General features: G+C 40.5%; 1 protein-coding gene across 4 annotated transcripts in view; it reads right to left on the reverse strand.

The window, feature by feature from the left end:
• The window catches only part of LOC148384838 (leucine-rich repeat and fibronectin type-III domain-containing protein 2), a 94204-nt gene extending 80049 nt beyond the window's left edge, over positions 1 to 14155 (reverse strand). For all 4 annotated transcript variants that reach the window (XM_088400685.1, XM_088400683.1, XM_088400687.1 and 1 more), the window contains exon 1: positions 13954 to 14155. The gene's annotated coding sequence lies outside the window, so the exon portion shown is untranslated. The remainder of the gene's footprint in view (positions 1 to 13953) is intronic.
• Positions 14156 to 19126: the final 4971 nt, after the last annotated feature.

Below are 19126 nucleotides of genomic sequence, written 5' to 3' on the forward strand. Positions count from 1 at the left end.
TTACTGTATGTCCAAACTCATCATGCATGCAGGAGAAATAGATTAAAGTCTTGGCCTTGTCTGGCACATTTCAGTTTGGAATTTCCATTCTGGGCTGCTCAAAAATCTTACTTTTAAGACAGGAGGGAGAATAGAGCAGTACTTTGCACAACTTGGAGGCACATGCCTCAAAAAGAGGACTTGTGTGAGTGTAAATATAGGTGTCACCACAAAAACAATTAAATACAAAATCCATCCATCCATCCATCCATCACCCCCACCCAAGACCCTCAACAGGATAAGCAGTATTAGAAATAGATGGAAGGAAGTGGAAATACATTAAGAAAATTCTTGTCAAGATCTACCGATAGAGCTCGCGCCAAAGCACAGTGGAAGCTGCTTGGATGACGAATTATCTCGCTTTGATGAAACATAGCAGAACAGCTTGCGCAGTCTGTTGAAAGCAGATACCAGCAACATGCATGACACGTTCAAACACTTACAGTATGATGACACAGCGGAAAGGCTCACACGCCATTGGCCAGTCTCTTGTTCAGTCACAGTGAATTTGCAGACAAGAGAGGGGGGGTGAAGAAATGCATGCTACAAGTGCACACTTATTGCACGTTAGCTATTTTTATTGCTCTGGGACATTAATTCAACTTTATTGCGTCCTTTCACACACACGGGAAGAGGCTCATGTATAGCTTATCGCAGTGGAGGCGGCTTGTTGTTGTTGTTGATGAAAGTTGTATTAATTAAATCCTTGGCCCTAGGGTGGAGCAGTAGAACGCGCTGTAAGCACAAAACTGACATGAACCAGAGCATGTATTGTTGAATCCTCTTGTGCTTCGGGACACCTCATTAGTGAGATTGGGGTCCACGTTGATAAGAGTCAATAGATAAGATCATATTTCATCATGTAGCTCAAATCATTCTGGGTAAACAGCACACACAGGAAACGTCTGCCTGTCAAAACCATTTTACATCAGTTCGGCTCAAGTTATTTTCATTAGAAGCAAACTTCATTTTTTTTTTTTCTTTCAGACAGGAATTAAGCTGCTCAGACAGTATTACACTATTTCAATTTGTTCATCGTGTTTCGACAGCAGAAATGTCTCCACTAAGCAGATGAAACGTTAATAGAAATTGAATTTTCCCATGTGTGTGTTTGTTTGGAGTATTACAATTAGCTTACTATGCAAAGTGGTGCATGATATCATTTTGCCACTCTAAGGAGCTACTTTGGAGCTACTTTGGTATTGAAGAGTTTGTCGGGTCCATCCATCTGTGCACTTTTGCCTCTGTAAATGCTTGAGTGATGGCGTAGTTAATATCTTGAAAATGCTGCTGTATTTTTGTCAGTGGAAAATTTCCCAGAGGAGTGCAAGTAATCTCCTGTGACTTGCCAGGTAGATAATTAAGCTGGTGGATGTGCTTGACAGGTCCGTTTTCTTTGGTTCTTCCACCTTGCTTTCAACGCGCTCACTCAACCATATATGAGCAGAGGCGGACAAAAATAATCTATTTAATTAAAATCACAGTGCTAGATCTCAGCCCTATTGTTCAAATGCAAGCCGAAGAGGAGAAGTCACATTAGACAAACATCATTGTCATATTGTTCCGCGTCGTCCTCACAGAACCATCCATGTGGATTATCGACAGATGTTTTTTTTCCTTTTTGGATGTACATACGTACGTAGATATTTTTTAGTTTTTTATAGTATATACAGAGGCAAAAGACTGCCAAGAATACTCGGCAGCCTCTCGAAATGCTAAGGGTTGAACTTTAAAGGAAAGCTCAGTGGGTCTCATCCTTTTTCCCTAATGCCCACGATGTGTTTATCAGCGCTTCAGAAGAGCAAACCCTCAAATCAATAAAGCAATTAGTACACCCTAGCCACCAAATCTGGCCAGTGGAGATTGATTGGATGCAACAACAGCCCGGGCACAAAAGGACCTCATCGTTTTTCCTGTGCCTGGCTGACCGCTGACAGGCACATCATCTGCGGCTTGGTTCTGGCACCAAAGCATCTGAGAAGGCCTGGGCTGGGCTGGGAGGGATGACGGAAACGAGTCGTCTTTTTCCATTTATGTAGGATGAAATTCAATCAAATTGGTCCACTTTTTAACAGAGCCATTTAAAAGGTGCGCACACAAACCCACACACACCCTTAATGATCAGGAAGATCTACCTGGTCTTTTGTCTTCTTTGTACATCAGCAGCTCGACATGATGTCCTTGGGTACATATTGATGGAGCAGAGTGGAAAGTTCTGTCTTCCACTGTGATTGGTGAAAAGTGACTCCAGCTCTGTGCTGTACATCATGACGAGCAATATCTTCTCTTTTCTTCTCGGGTTCCATTAAGTGGACACCAGGTGACAATCTAGCTCAATGGGCCACTATTGCTCAGCCAACAAAAGATTTTTTGGGGTAACAAGCAAACCACACTGGCTGGATTGATATTTATCCATTTCCAGAAGTGATTTGAAGGAAATGGTTTGTGAGGACTTATTCATTCATTTTAAATAACATTTCCAAAATGGATGGGTTTTCTTTTTCAAAACAACTGAAAGTTGGGTCCAACTGACTCAACTCTCTGGGTCAGCCATCTAGTATTCATGTCCAGAGAAAATATTGTGTCAGGCATTTTCTATACCAAAGAATGCCTATAATCTTTTCAGCCATCTTTTATTTACTTGACACATATGTGGCAATGTAATCACATTTATTTATCTTCAATGCTCCATAAAGACAAATACAATTCCTGTGGGGCGGGGGGGCTTTATAGCCTTTGGTGCTCCATAGTTCTCAAAAGGCAGTTAGATCATAAACTAAATGCCATCTTATGTACTGCAGGGGAAATAAGAGTGAAATGTGTTTAAAAAATAAAAAATCACACAGAGCTGCACCTGGATGCAGCAACACCCTTCATCCTTAATTACCTGGACTGCTTTCAGGTTGCTGTTTGTGCTGATGTTAGGCTGTGGCTTCCATCAGGGAGATGCTCACTTTGTCACATCTGCAAAGGCATTTCCTTTGGCCCCATGGACACAAATCACCTTCCTAATTGCACATTCACGCCAACCCATCGCTCTCCCACACGCTCGCATTTGCACAAATAGGCAGTCTCGGAATAATTCATGCGTTTGTGCTTTAGAAAACGCTACGCCAGCTCGTATTTAAGGGCCATGCGGTAAGCGCGCACCTTGAGCCCTGCGTGTGTGTTGACAGCGCATGGCACGCCATGCCATGTAAAAAGGGATCTGGGGCTTCACAATCAGTGTGTGAAATGTCAAGTGACTGTCTTTTCCTTTTTAAATTGGTTATGATTCTGGTCACCGTCATTATCATCCACCCTTGGTGCAAGGACATTGTCTTTATGTCTCCCGCTGTGCAAGCCCCCCCACCCCCTTCTTTCCTTTCTGGTCAGGTTTTCAAATCTAAAGTGGGTATTGTTTCATGAGAAGGGTTTCATCCAGTGGCTGAGGAAAAAGAGCAGCAGATGGCGTGGAGTTACCGTGACTTGGCATGTGATGATGGCGCACACCTGAGGATTACGAATCACACCACGGACTGGCGGCCTCATGCCTCCTGGTTGTTTTGACAAAATTTAAACCAACACTGTACACCGAGTCGTGCGTCTTTAATTAGGTCCCGTTGAATAACCCAGACAGCTGCTTTCTGATGGCTGCGACAACATCAATCCGACCCGGGCGTTGTATCGTCAGCAGCTCTATTGTCTCTGTCATATCCCCCGAGGTTGCAGCCAAACAATTTAGCAATCATAAAATGCTCTTGCGGGTCCTGTTACTCAATTTAATCTAAATACAAACACCTCTCGTCTGTCTTGTATGTTTTATCTTTGACCTATTAGTGGGAGAAAAAGATATCTAACCTTTCGCAACAGAAGCACTTTCTGTCCTGCAACAGAAAATAATACAGCATAATGTACCGAGTGGGTGGGCACTGATATTTGAGCCATATAATCAGCGCCTTTGGAGCAGTTCTTGCCGCAATCTCGTCTGCTTCATGTTAAAGTTTGATGGATGCGGTTAGTTGATTTCATTCCTTTCAATAATATATAAGATGTCGTGAAATTTTGTTTCGATGAAACATGTGGGTTAGCAACGGTTCAAAGTGTGTGCATTTTTTATACTCTAAAGCCCAAGGTGTATTATTATGCATAATTATGTCTACTGTAGAGAAGCTTTATTTAGTACGTACAAAGTACTGCTCGTGCCTCGACAACAAAAGGATCACAACGACCAACCGGGAGTACACCGTATGCTCGCAAAGATAATGAAAGAAAATGAGCAAGTGACCTGCTTTGCCTCGTTTTCAGAAAGACACCAAGTTTATAAAAGGACCAAATACTTGCTTTTAACTTTGCATACAAATGTTTGATGAACAACAACAACAACAGGTTATTTTTTGCTGAAGTGCATACAAGCAAATCTCATTTGCGTTACTGTGAGAGTTACTCAACACTACAAAATGATTAAATGCCACATTTCATCAACAGGCAAAGATCCTATATTATATTATAGCCTACTTACAGAGAATGGGGAGGGGAGTGTCACTGGACAAACCTTGGCTGCAAGATCAATTCTGACTGAAATAACAGCACGTGCATGACCAATATAAAATAATGAACCAAAAAAACCCGGCTCCTAATTTCGAGAGAATAATACAATCCAACATACTGAACCCTGCCGCGATGGTATCAATTCCTCTAACCTCACGTCCCTCTGGGGTATTGTTTTCTGTAAAGCCTGCAACTCTAACTGCAGATCTGTTTTTCAACTTCATGATTAGATCAGAAAACCGAGCAAAATTGAAGATGAGGCAAATTGGCTCAGCAATTGCATTATGCTAATTGCACAATAATGGTCATTTTCATTCATTAGGCACTTAGTTTTTATCTACAGCTTCCCAAATTTGAGTCATTATCTATTTGATGGCCTCTGCTAACCCCGAGCTAGAGCGCCCATCGCTAAAAAGCAACAGCAGCTTGCTTTCATCGAATCGCCTTCCACTGTCTGCAGTCCAAATCCTTGTTTGTGTATGAAAATGTTTTTCTTAATCCAGGCAGCATCTGCTTCCTCTCTTTATCTGTCTGCGATATTAAAATGACAACTTAATCATGATATAGATAAGGCAATGATGTCCTTTAAAGAAAAGATACTTAACGATTACAGTGGAAAATCACTGCATTCAAGCAAACAGACAAGTGAGCGCTGCTCGCTGCATGGCTGGATTGCATTTTAAATGACAAACCCTGCAGGGGTGTTTTCAAGCAGGATAGCGACCAGATGCTGTTTCCCGTCCTTAAAGTTCACTGATCATGTAAGTGAGCCTCAATGTTTAAAAACAAAGAGCAATGTTTAATCATCACCCATCCGACGGATTATCCCCGTTTGTTTTCAGACAAGAATGCATTTTTAGTTGTAGTCAAAAGTCACATGGCAGTTTACAGTGTCATTTGGCTGTGAGATGTTTTGTTAATCTCTCGGCACAGCGTGAATATTTTCTTGGGGAGAAAGTCAGAACATCCTGATAATATCCTTTCAGGCAAAGGGAGGGCATTCAACTCACAAAGAACCCAGACAACTGTCAAAGCAGACTTTTCTTGTGAGGTGACATTTATGCGCGGCTCCACAGAAAAGTGCCTGCTGCACCGAGAATTGAATAGATTATTGAATCACATCTTGTAGGAGTTCAAAGAAGATAAAATACAACCTAAAGATACGATCTTTTGCATCAGACTGCGATTACATTTACATGCTATCAAAATTCAAAACTCGATTCATGGATGCCGCTCACAGATTATCCTGATTGGCATTTGTTTTATGTGGCATGGTTTGTTAAAGAAAAAAAAAAAAGGAGTGCTATTTTTCTCCCCTATCCATTCAGTAAACAACTGTGGCCAACAACAATAGATGGAAGTACATACGTCACTTAAAAAAAAAAAAAAAAAATCTTTCGACTGATTCAGATATGATTCTAATTGAACCAAGTTAAATACAGTTCTGGCTCAAATAATATATATATAGAACTGTTGATCTACAGTCAGCATTTCATAATCAAAATTCAAAAGCTGCACCTAGTTTCAATGAAACCGCGACTGCAATTTTTTCATTTAATACCAGCCTGGAATTTCTCATGGGTATTTAGCAAATTGATCAAATTATTCAGCTGCATAAAACCAATCTCCTCTAAAATCTTACTTAAAAATGGCAGAATAGATCTTGTTTTGGAATAATTGGAGGTCACAATGGGAAAGCCATTTCTCTTCATATGTGGCTTAAATAATGTGGTCATTAGAGCAGTGAGAAAAACAGCCACATGAAGGGAAATACATCATTTATAATAGTTGCTATTTCATCATTTCAAATGCCATAAAAAGAAGCAAGTTGTTAGATTGATTTTTGGGTGGTGCTTGTTGACTTGTCGCAAACCAAATTTGAGCTGCTCAATTTATATTGGTGCAACATTGAAATGTTGAAATGAATATTATTTACGTTTTTACCGATCAGGTTTGCAAAATAAATTGTACATTGAGAACTGGAGCATGTGCACTTAATATTGTGACCGGATAATCTTCTAGTATATATTTGTGTTTCATATTCACCTGTAGCTAAACATTTCCCATCTCCACCCAGCAAACTGTATTTCAATGAAATGGAATAGCGGAAGGTAAAAAAAAAAAGAAAACCTTGATCGCTCCTGGTGCACCTTGACTGCAGTAGTGCAAGGCAGTAGTGTAGAGGTAGGTCAGTGGCAGTAAATTCCACAAAGGCCATGCTCCATCAAAAATATATAAACATAACAATGAATAGTGGCTTGGAGAGCTGCAGTGACCAGAGGACTTATGAAAACTGTATTTGGAAGAGTTCAATCAATAAGATGACATTAGATGGAAGCACTGAGAGGAAAAAAAAATTTAAAAAAATCAAAAAGAAAATGTCATTGCCTGTATCGAAAAGAAAGAAGGTCCACACTGGATGAGAATGACCGAATAAGAGCATGTAAAAATGAGTGACTCAGGAGAATGCTGACCTTTGAAAGGTCAAACAATCTTAAACATAAGCTGTCTGATGTATTTCATTAAAAAATCATGTGCAGCAGGGCCATCCATGCTAGTCCATCACTATGTGCTGAAGAAATAGTCTTCTTGTCGCAGGATCTGCCAAGCTCGTCTTAATTGAATTTCAGTGTTTCTTGCCTTATCGTTTTTATATCGAATTTAGGTGTAAGCAAGATGCAACTAGTCATGATCAGCAATTCAAAATAATATTCACAACGCAAAATGTGTGTCCTTAAATGAAAGATGGATCAGGTGATTCTGCTGCCCCAATGGGACTGGCAAAATATTTGGAGAATGCGCATTCAAACGGCATGTAATGTCTTAATTGGCAGCAAATAGCCTGGAGCCACCTCATTTGCTCCTTTCAGGCATCAGGTGAATAATTGTGTTAGAAAATTTGCCGCTGTGGTAATGAGTGAGTATTTGATGGGCCGCCATAAGGCTGAATCCGTCTATGGTTCCGTTTCACCTGCTGGGTGACGGAGCCAGAAGGTGTCTGTGGTGCTGCTACATTGTGAAAATAAACAAGTCATAAAGATGGAAAGACACATGAGGTGTTGCATATCATGTGACTACCCGCTGCTAATGTTTACTTACTCTGCATACAAATGTTTTTTTTTTTTTCTCTCTCTTCCGAAACTGGATGTTTGTCACAGCTAGTATTGGAGTGTGATGTTATTATATCCGCGGCATCCGGGAGGGAGTGTGGACTATGAAAATCGAGGCTCCAGACACTAAAGAACCATGTGATTAGGATTTATTTTTTATCAAGTCAGCCCCAGAATTAATATTTATCCTTTACTTCCAGGTTTTTTATTCACTATTTGGACCTGCCTGCAGGCAACGAATCCAATTTGAGCATCCGATTTAATATGTGTATTCGCACTTGCCAATGATCAGAGGAGTGCTCATTTAAGAAAACCAAATTCACTACTTGATTTAGCAAAGAGCTCACATGTGTATATGCCAGCGAGACAGAGGAAGACAGTTCAGATATTTATGAGGGGCATCAGCACACGTGACCATAATACAAAAAAATACTGCAAACATTAGATCTGGATAAGATTGTAATTGTGCAATATAGCGGCGACAGTAAATCCCACAGAAAGGCCATGTTGCATCAGAAGCTACTGGATGAACGCAATATTGACGAGGGGATTAGTCACAACCACAGTACTGCCATAAAATGGATGTAGATTAGATCAATCGATACCATGACATTGCATGTGAGCACTTATCAGTCAGCGGCTCTCAGTCTTGATGCATTTGTGTCGAATGTTTTTTTTCTCCTTGGATCCATAAGATATGTTGGATCTGGCTTAAATCAATTTTTAAGATGGCAAAGGTATGACTGTTTGAATTGGGTATATTGCTTGTAAATTTTATAGTGGCCAAAACAAAATGGAAAAAAAGACAAATTATCTTGTATGCAGCGCATTTAACATTGCCTGGAACATATGCTTTTGGTCTCTGAAGATTGGACAGCATATGCCGATAAGGAGGTCGCTAAATTGTGTTAAACGGCAAAAGATATTTTTAGCGTGCCGACGTTTGCGAGAGCTCATTTTTAATTTCATATTCACGGTCAGGGGAATATCATCAGCGACCACTGTCGGTGCGGCGCAGCTGCTTGGTTCAACTTTCAGAGAGCTTGTATGGAAATGGCTGACTGGATCGAGACAATCCTCAGCAGATTCTGGAACGAGACACTTAGCCTGCAGCTCTTAACCAAGTTCACTTAATAAAAACATTTCAACTCATTCAAACTGGGAATGCTAATCTATAATGTAATGAGCTCGGGGTGCTGCTGTTCTCGGATACGCACCAGTGAAAGGTGTTCGGGTGAGGGGGGGGGGGGGGGGGGGGGGATTTTGCATGGCAGGTTGTTAAGCATCCCAATTGTCTGTGGATTGTTGCTGTGTTATTAGGCCCGGTTAAAGTATGCCACGTGTTCACAGATGTTTTATGCCTCTTGAAATATTCATGGGTTAAGATGATTTACTTAGCATTTGATGTTTGCCTACATGATGTTATTGATTCCTTGCTAATGTAGACATACATCGCCTGACCTGGGAATAGATTCATATGCACATACAGAATCAGACAGGATTCTTTAACGATTATTTAAAACTTTTTTTAAAAAAGCCGAAAATGATGCTGCTCGCATTTTAACTGCAGCTTATAAGAGGGAGCACATCTAGTTCCGGCCTCTGCTCACTGGCTCCTTGCACATTTTAGAGTGCATTTTAAGATGTTTTTATTTGTCTTTAAATCGGCTCACCCTATCTTTCCTCTTTGAGCTCTTCCGCCCCAGTGCCTCAGGTCAGCTAGCCACCAGATGCTAATGGAGGTATCAAGGACTAAGAGGGGATGGAGCTTTTCACGTTGCTGCTCCATCCTTCTGGAATGACCTTTTGTTAAATGGCTTTCCATTACGTCTTTTTTTTTTTTTTTTATTGTTTCCATTTAGAGTCAGCATGAAACTTGTTACTATTTTAGTGTTTTATTGAGTAAACTGTTTTGATTGTTTTGACATGTCAGAATTTTACTTTACGTACGACACTATGTATGCTGCTGTGGTCATTTGTAAAAGTGCTCTATAAATAAAGTTCAACTGATGGTTTGGTGGCCAACATGACATGTGACTTTAAAAATGGATGACCGGATAAAAGTTTCCACATGCAAGCGAGCCTCTATAAACTTCTGGAAAGCTTCCTTTTAATTTCAGACTTATATTGGAAATGTGACATTTTAATTGCTAGTATAAAAATAGCTCAGTCTCGGGAATGCTAAGCCATCCATCAAGTGGGAAATAATACAGCTAAGTAAAACACTCTTGACCTGAAAATGTGTCAGAGCATTGTGAAATTTGCCAGAATTTGACATTCGTGGACAAATGTAATTTGACTGCTTGGTGATGAATTGCTGCCTTGACATCACTCAGTGTGACAAATTAGATTGAAAAAAGAAAACAACAACCCATTCTTGGTTTAGGGGTGTCATGCTTTTGCAGCTTTGTTTCCTTTTCTTTTGATAGAATTAAATATACATGATAAGATGGCTCCTCACTTTGTTTATTAGCATTAATGTCTAGTCACAAACTTTCTTTGTGTTTACATGGAGTAGAAGCGAGAGAAGGTAGTGTGTTTGTTGTGCCCGGTTTTGCTACGCTTGACTTCTTTAATGAACACCAACTGAAACGTTGGCTTGTTTACAAAGCCATCAACCTTTTCTTTGTTTCCGTTTGTTGGATTCTTTCAAGTTCCAAGTCTGCCGTCTCGTATCGGCTGTGATCTTCAATTGGACAAATCTTCAAACTCTAAAGTGTATCTACTCTGAGTGAGGAGTATAAATCGATGACGCGGTAGATAAAAGGTGCTCGGCAGTGGTATGGTTATAGATTTGTCCGTTATCAGATATCGAGGTTGTTCCTTTTCATCCTCTCATAAATGTGCTCCTTTTGTGGTGATCCATCTGACATAACTTTATGACATGATTCTCGCTGATGTCTCCTAGATGTTCCGTGAAATGACTCAATAGATTCAAGTGCCACCAAGGTTAAAATGCACAAAATAATTGCATTTTACAAACCTTCCCCAAAATAATGGGTGTCTCTTCTTTAATTGTCTACTTCAAGCCAGTCCAAATTTCACAGCCTGGATATGCGAGTCGCTATGATAACATTTCATTACAAAAGGTAAAGAGATGCCGACGTGTTCTTTGCCCCGTGTGTGCACTCCATTCCTGTCATCCAAAGCCATAAGCAGTATGCGCTGTTCTTTGATATGCTGACGATGAAGTTAAAGCAGCGGTAGGTATTTCTCAGATAACGACTTTATAGCATCAGAGATGACTGCCTAATTCCTGGAAGGGAGGGAGGGAGCGAGGGAGCAATCATTGCTGTTCCTTTTATTAGCGCTCCCGCTTCATCAGGGCGAGGGGAACAAGACCATGTCGCCGCTGTGTGCAAAGAGAGAATAATGACCCTGTCTGTCATCGTCGTCTACAGCAAACAGGCAACGGGAGGAAAAAAAGAGCCAACGTTCATCTGAACTGACTGTGCATAAAATCATACACATTTTCCCCTTGCTTGCACAATATGTCTATGATTAGGAGTGACATGGACTTTTATAGGACCCTTGCGGGGCTTTTCATGTCAAAGCCTTGGAAAAAGAAAAACGGTGTTACGTCCTTCAAGGGAGATTCATGTTTGCTCCGTTTAAAAGATGTTGCTTTGACATCGGTAACTGAACACTTGAAGTAAAAAGGCTGTTTGGTACCCAGAATGAATTAGTTAAGTCGAAATGGGTACTGCCACTTATTTTGAGGTGAGGACACTTTTTTTTTTTCACAATGATTGATCAAACACTGCACTGCTATTAACAATTTTGAGTAGGATGAGTACATTTTTGTAACTTGGGACCTCAAGTACCATCTGCACCCTAATTAGACATCTGCTTCCATAGAAAAGATAGTCAAATAAAAGCCATAACACCACCCAAATAAAGAGGCAAAAATATTCATTTCAATTAGAAATGAAAGAACCCCATCTTCTTTTTTCTTATTGTTAGATTTGTATTTTCAAATCCATACAATGAAAATGCGTCATCTCTGCCATACAGAGTGATGAGATGCAGCCTGTCACGCCAGATCTCTTCAAACACAAGAGGTTAAATGACAACATAAGGAGCATCGCAAATAAGCCCTTAAGGTATCTGGGCGGGTGAAGCCCTTTCCCCTTTTGAACGAACTTATTTCTCTGCCACCGTGTGTCTTTCAAAATCCGTGAAATCTGTTCTCCTCTCCAAGCATCCACTCATATGTACTAAAACAAAATCACTCCACATTACTCGCTGTGAAAAAGTGCCTGATTATGCATTCAGATAAGGAATCTGAATTGATGCCAATGGGACATTTGGATTTCACTGGGATACATTTTAGAATTCTCGGACGTCTATCATTGTCTGTCTCGTTGTTTTAATTTAGAATCAATTCAATGACTAGAGGGAAATGAAGTTAGCGTGGGTTTGATTAATATAACTACTTCATGTAGGCAAACATGAGGATTGTTTAGGTTCGGAAATATCATATGATATATTCTGTAGGTCTGTCCTGTCACACGCTGAATAAGACGGACAAACGCAGCACTATTCAAAAGTGTTTTGCAAATGAGTACATGGCGCATTAGCTACTTGAGGAAATCTCCCTTGAGGATTGGGCTCAGAGGGATAATCAGCCGTGGTGCACCACACGCTCGACAAAAGGCTTACTTGCGTGCATTTTTCTTTTTGTTCTGTTGTGCAGCCTTCATTAACATCCACTGACACAAAAGTATAGAAATCCCACATGCATGTGAGATCCCGCAGAGTTAAGGGGCGAGCTAATCTGACGTCCGTAACCCAGTCTAGTTGTTGTTTTCCCTCTGGTGTGTCTATCTGTTGGACTGAGCCATTCACGAAGTTTGTGCGGCAAGTTTTTGCCTTGTTGGTGAGGAGCCTACTCCTTGGATTAGTCTCTGATAAATGAAATAAAAAAATATCAGTTTTGTGACTTTGAGATGAGTCCATAATCTGCTAATAAGGCATTCTCTTTCTATACACAGCAAAATATTGATGGATTTTCCTCACAGCTTCATAAAAACCAAACAAAAAAAGCTCTAAAACCGCAAATCCACTACTTTAATTAAATAACTCATTAAATGTTGAAATCTGTCATTAGATGATTATTATAAACCACAAGATTATTGTACAGGAGATGAAAATGAATGACAATCATTGCCTATAAAAGCATCAACACAGCAGCACATCCGCACACAAGCTCTAACAAAGCCTTGGACGTAGAAACACTTGAAACCATTTGCTGATCAGCCACCACACTTCTTCCCCATCAGTGCTTCTTTCTGCCAGTTCAATGCACTGAGCGGCTCACTGCGCCTTCCATGCACACCAGTAGAGAGCACTACCTATTTCTGTCTGCAGGCAACCTGTCCATGATATTGCTTGCCTGGAGCCAGGAAAATCTCTTGCTGCATAAAATGGAGGGGGTAAATTAGATGAGAGCCAGCGCCCAATCCGCCACCATTTCGACACTCCTTTCTCAAGAGGCATCACCTATGTGTGTTTGTTGAAAATAACTAAGCTGGCATCTTTAGCAGTACGTGTAAAACTAAAACGTCGCACGACTTAACTCCTATGGAGGGCTGCTGTTAAGCTCAGTTGCTTCCTCCTCCTCTTCCTCGCAAATAAACACCTTACGGCTGCTACTTTGTACAGTTGAGTGAATAAATGCTGAACACAATTTGAGGACATATGTTCATAACTGCTGAGTTCAGACTTTTTAATTTCGGTTGAATAATGCCAAACAAATGTTGATAAGGGGCATTCAATTAAACCTTTCTACTACATATTTTAGTAACTTGAGTTTTTTTCCCCCCCCATTAACAACAGCACTCACAAATTGCGTGACCTGACTGAACACAACACAAAAAGCCAAAAAGGAAACACACAAGGGCCTCCTCAGCACCTCCACCGGAGCACTTATCAACATGGCAAAGCGTATGAGTCAGTGTTGGCGCCAGCAGCTGCGACGGTGACAGACTACAAGTCACTGAGAGATAAGTCAAGCACAATGAACCCCGACTGGATAATCATTGGTGTGTGAACGCCGGTCAAGCCGCGCCAGCAGTGACCATGGTCCCTGAAGAGGCAGAGAGGCCATCTCTGTAAGGTCAATGACCTCACTGTGGTCAATGCTGGTTGTTTTCATGCTCAGTCAAACACCGGATAACACATGTTGCACACGGTCATAGTTACACATTTGCATGATAACCAATGTCTGGATTATAATTTGCATTGCTTCACCATTTAAAACAGCTGCTCCTACCTTGTTGGAGATGGAGGAAGAATGTCCAATAAAGGTGCAGGTAATCCAAATTGTAAGCTTGAAGCAGTAAAGAAGTATATTCCTACTATCTTCTTTTTTTTTTTGGTCTCACACACAAACACACACATCTACTATCTTCTTGACTGAAACAGACTGCCATGTGGAAGCAATCTTTACCTGATTAGGTACCTGATTAGGTGAGTGACCAGGTGACCAAAGACTGTGTCAAAATAAAAGTCCATGGCCCAAATTTTAACCACTTTTCAAAATAAAGATCCATGACCCTAGGCCAGCCAATCCAAACCAAAATTAAAGTTGAAGATAAGGAAACCAAATTTTGCCAAATGTTCCCAGGGTGAATCGGCTGAATGTTAAAAATATTGTGAAAATAGAATTTTTTGGAATGACAAAAATATTCGCCTGCAAGGCATGCATTTCTGGAATATTCTTGAACTTGGAATGATGTAAATAATGTCATGATGTACGCCACAGTTGACGTTTAGTATAAATGCGAGCATTTAAATTTGTTACAGTATGCAACATGAACCATAAAGCGTTGCATACGTATATTCTGTGTCGAGCGCTAGTCCAGGAACAAGCAGAGAGCAAAAGTGGAGCCAGTTGACTAAGAGCCATCTGCTGCATCAATTGACCCGAGCTCATAATTGCCACTTTTACATTCCATAAAATTGTTTTATTTACTTAGGCTTGCACTTAATGATAATTTATTTCACGATAAAAGTGCCCAAATGGTCTCAAAGAGGAGCAGTTGAGGAGAAGGTTTCTGTGGGCATCGGAAAGGTTTGCAATTAGCCACGGCATCAAGAGGATTCAAGGAGGGAAGTGATTCTAATGAGGAACAAAGAAAACACTCTAAGAATGACCTTGTGCTCGTATCTCTTCCAGGGGTGACCATATTCTCGCATCAGACCATAGCTGCAATTACATTAAGACGGGAGCATGAGCCAAAGAGCAGCAGCAGGTGGGTGAGCAGGATGTTTCAAGCAGGAAATAAACACCCGTGTCGCCATTCCAACAAGGAACGGGGGTGCCTGGACCCGTGTAGCGGATGGAACAAGAAACTGGCTTGCCTGGAGGCTATGGCAAAATTCAGGAAGGAAGGAAGGAAGGTCATTAAAATTGTCTTTAGCCTGTTGTACTTCATTAAACTCGAAGACAGCCATCACTCATTCTCTGCTCGTCCTCTCTTCTTAATATTCCACAAAAGTAATTTGTGTGTGGAAACATCTATTAGGAATCAATTTGATTGGCTGAATTCCATTTGCAATGTTGTTCCATTTGTCACTCGCCTCCAATTCTCTCAGGTCGGTACTCATTCTCTGCTGTAATTTACTTTTTGTTGTTATTCTATTTTGCTCAATCATGCCTGGAATAACTTTTTAATCCCCCTTCCTCCTTGTTACAATGCTAAAACTGTTTTTGGGTTTTTTCTGTTTCGCAGTTTTGTCATTTACATTTGCTTGCCTTTCTTGTTTCTGCTTTGTGCGCTTTTGAGGTCATTTGAAAGGGTGTTTTATATTACAAATGCATCATTATTACAATTATTATTATTATTGTAAGATCTTAGCTGTGACTAGACGACATTTGGTGCATTCATTGCATGGCTCACTGGTCTTTATAAAGCTAATCCTTTCATCTGTGATTACATTTCACAATTCTTTCTATCATTTGTGAGCAGCTAATATGTAAAGCAGGATTCATATTCCACGTTTGACTTTCAGCTTACATCAAAATGTAAAAAATCCTTAGAAGTGACACTAAACCTCCAGTGATGACTCTCTGAACATAGCTTAGCAAATGTAAGAAGTTCTAACCGGCCTGTCACCCTTGAAATTTGTCTGTGTGGGTAAGCAGCAAAGGATTGCAACTTCTGTGTATAAAAAGGGCAATAAAAAAAACTCTGTAAAATGCAATGGAAGTCCTTGAAATCCAGCCACACCAAGATTTTCACCATGTTAGTATCACATGTCAAAATACAATCCATCACACCAAATACAAATTGTAATTGCTAGACAGCTAAAAAAAAAAATTGTAATGCAGGAATTTCTCATGTCCACCCATGGGCAATTTAAAATCTTCACTTAAGCTAACATAAATGTTTTTGGTAGAATGGGGAAAACTGCAAACTCCACACAGAAGGCTTTCCAACCTTCTCACTTTAGAATTTACAAGTCATGTAAATGGACTTTCTAAGGCGATTGCTTTCGGGATGATTCGGGAAGCTTTTTTTTTTTCAATTCGGCCTTTGCATTGACAACATGTTACAAAAATCCTTGTATGCTCCAGGCTAAAATTTTTCTTCTAAAAAAAGAAGGAGAGAACCTTTCAGTCGGAACCAACATCCACACACACACACACACACACACACGAAATGAAATAAATGATAAATCAGACCACTACTTATATATAGAATATTATATATACAACATACTTAAAAGAATACTATATTTAATTGATCCCAGAGGGATCTACGTGTGTCACATGTCCTGGCCTAATTTGTATGAATTGCCAGTATTTTGTGCAGTGCAGGATGCTCTACAAGTTCACTAACAAGCTCCGTGAAGAAATGCTGCCATTTAAACTCACCTACCTTTGACAGCCCGGTCAATTCTCCCTGTCGTCATTCGAATGTCAAATGTTGGACGTTGCTATTTGATGTCCAGAGGCCCTGCTGGCATATCTATCTGAATTAAAAGAGGATACAATCTCTCAGGCAATATGTCTCGTTTGCCTTCTTAGTTGTATTTCAAAAAAAAAAAAATCTGTTCTTCCTTCAGTGGCTGCCTCAACACAACAAACAAACAAAGACACGCTCACGCTGTCAAACGTGACAGTTTCATTAGTTTTTGAGTCATGAACTCATTCTAGAACACATCCACGTTCCCAGCAGTGCTCGCCCTCCATGGCGCCGCCTAAGTTGTTAGCATCAGTAACTAAGAAGAATTTAGCTGAACAAACTCTGCAGGGCACTAATGAATAATTGATCATTTGAATAATGGCAACATTTAAAGTCGATTCTAAATCTCCCCAAATGCACAGTGAACAACTTTCATTTGATACGGTTCACTACCAGAGTCAAGTCAACAACAACTCAACGCTGGAGCATTTCAAATAGATCTTTTCCTCTTAAAGAGAGCCAACGGGAAGACCGAGCCACCGTGCACTACAGGAGGGAAGAGGATTGACTGATGACCCGTCGCTTCGACTCAGCTGGTCGCAAACGTGGAAACGGCCTTGGCCTCGCAGCCATTTAGTCCAAGCTTGTTTCAATTCTTAATGTGCCGCAGTTGCACAAGTCTTGCTTTATCGGAATCCAAATGACATATTTTGACAATGGGCTTGATGCATGTTTCCTCTTAACTCCGCAGGGGAATATTGACCAGATTGTATGCTCCTTATATCGTGCTGTGATGTAGATATTACTTTGCGCATTTAGCCGTGTTTGCCTGTGACAGCGCTTCACTGAAAAGAAGCAATGACTCTTGTACTATTTTGCTCCAGCCAGGGCGTTGCTATGATTGTACTCCTCTGGGGCACAGCCCCCCTGTAACTTCCTATTTGCATTTTTATTGACCCCATTCATTTGTTTCATTTGAACTTGAAATTCTTTTTGTTTCGTTTTTTCAATCTGTTTGCAAACAAACAGCATTACAGGTTTGATGAGTTAGCAGTCTGTCAGAAAAGACACACTCAACTCTACTAGGTCTAGTGATAGCCCTGAAATTCCCAGAAAAAAAAATGCAGAAATAAAAGTGGACCTTTTCCAACAAACGGAACGGGCACACTCGTGTTAAATCCATTCGGCCGACTCCTAGCTATTGTTTCCCGGGGCATTCATGTCTCCCAGTGAAGCAGCATCATGACATTTAGTTCTCCATGCTTCATTTATTGACATGGAATGGGCTTAATGCTTGTCACAGATAAGCAGGCTTGAAAAGGCAGTTTTGTGACACCGGGGAGGGAGGAAGGCTTTTAGTGTGAAACCAAATGAGAAGGGGATTAAAATGGGGGACAGGGACAATGAAATTGGGTGTGAGCTTCATGATGGCGCCACACATTGTCTGCATAGACTTAAAACACGGCTTCAATCCCAAAGTGTATGCAAGCTTCTCAATTATAAATCGGATCGGAATGAGGAATATAACCTTGCGCCTGCAAGGACACCGTGCTGTTGTACGTAATTAGAAATAATCCACTTTTCTGCGAACCTCAAGTGCTTTTAAGGAACGCAGATACTTTGTGGCAAATAATTTTGTTCTTGGAAAGCGTAAATGCACGGCAGATTGTGACGCATGGACACGTCTGTGGTCTCTCAAGTCTTCCTAGAGCAGAAATTCTCCATCGCCGGCACCTAATATGAAGGATCTTGATTCACGGGAGCAATGATGTAAGGGAAGTTACCATAGCAACTGCTCTTTCCCTGTCTGCCTGCGCAATCTGATCTTGTTTATTGAGCTGTTCTTCTCATCAGTGCAGCTGCATGGAAACAGCCCCCGATGCCTCTTGGCCACCAGGTCGAAAAGGGAAAGATGGGGCACAAAAGGAATACAAAAGAAGAAAAAAAAATACTGAAGGCATTTAGGGATCTTGGAAAGGATATTAATCAGCCATTCATCCTAAAAGTCTGTTGGGTTGAAACTAATTATGAAGCCACACAGATGTTGTCATGCAATGCTTCCTGGTTCGGGCAGATAACTGCCTTTGTTCAGTATCACAATACTGTATTTGTGAGCAGAGTAGCATTATCCTAGCAGGAAATAGCAAAATGAACAAACTCCAGCAGACTTCACAATATAATTGTAGTTATGATGTCAAGCCAGCATGTACAGTTTGTGTTTACCATCTTTATAAGATTTGAGCACCGCGGCTGCACGACAGAGATAGACTGCTTATGATGGATGATTATGCAGAGTTTATAATACTAGATCCAATATTTGTGTGTTTGTATGAGCACATGGGTTGGCATCGTGCAATTTGTTTTATTCTAATATCTGGATGACTGTCTGTGTAATATGAATCCTTCTGAACATAAAAAAAGAATCCAGGCAATTCAGTTCATTGAGGTTGAATTTACAATAAAATATGAATGTGATCAAATTATTTTACTCCTATGTATATATAGCATCTAAAAAAAAGAGATACACGCATGCAA

This window comes from Syngnathus floridae, chromosome 16, assembly GCF_059516105.1.
Source record: "Syngnathus floridae isolate MCC-2025c chromosome 16, RoL_Sflo_1.0, whole genome shotgun sequence".
Lineage (NCBI taxonomy): Eukaryota > Metazoa > Chordata > Actinopteri > Syngnathiformes > Syngnathidae > Syngnathus > Syngnathus floridae.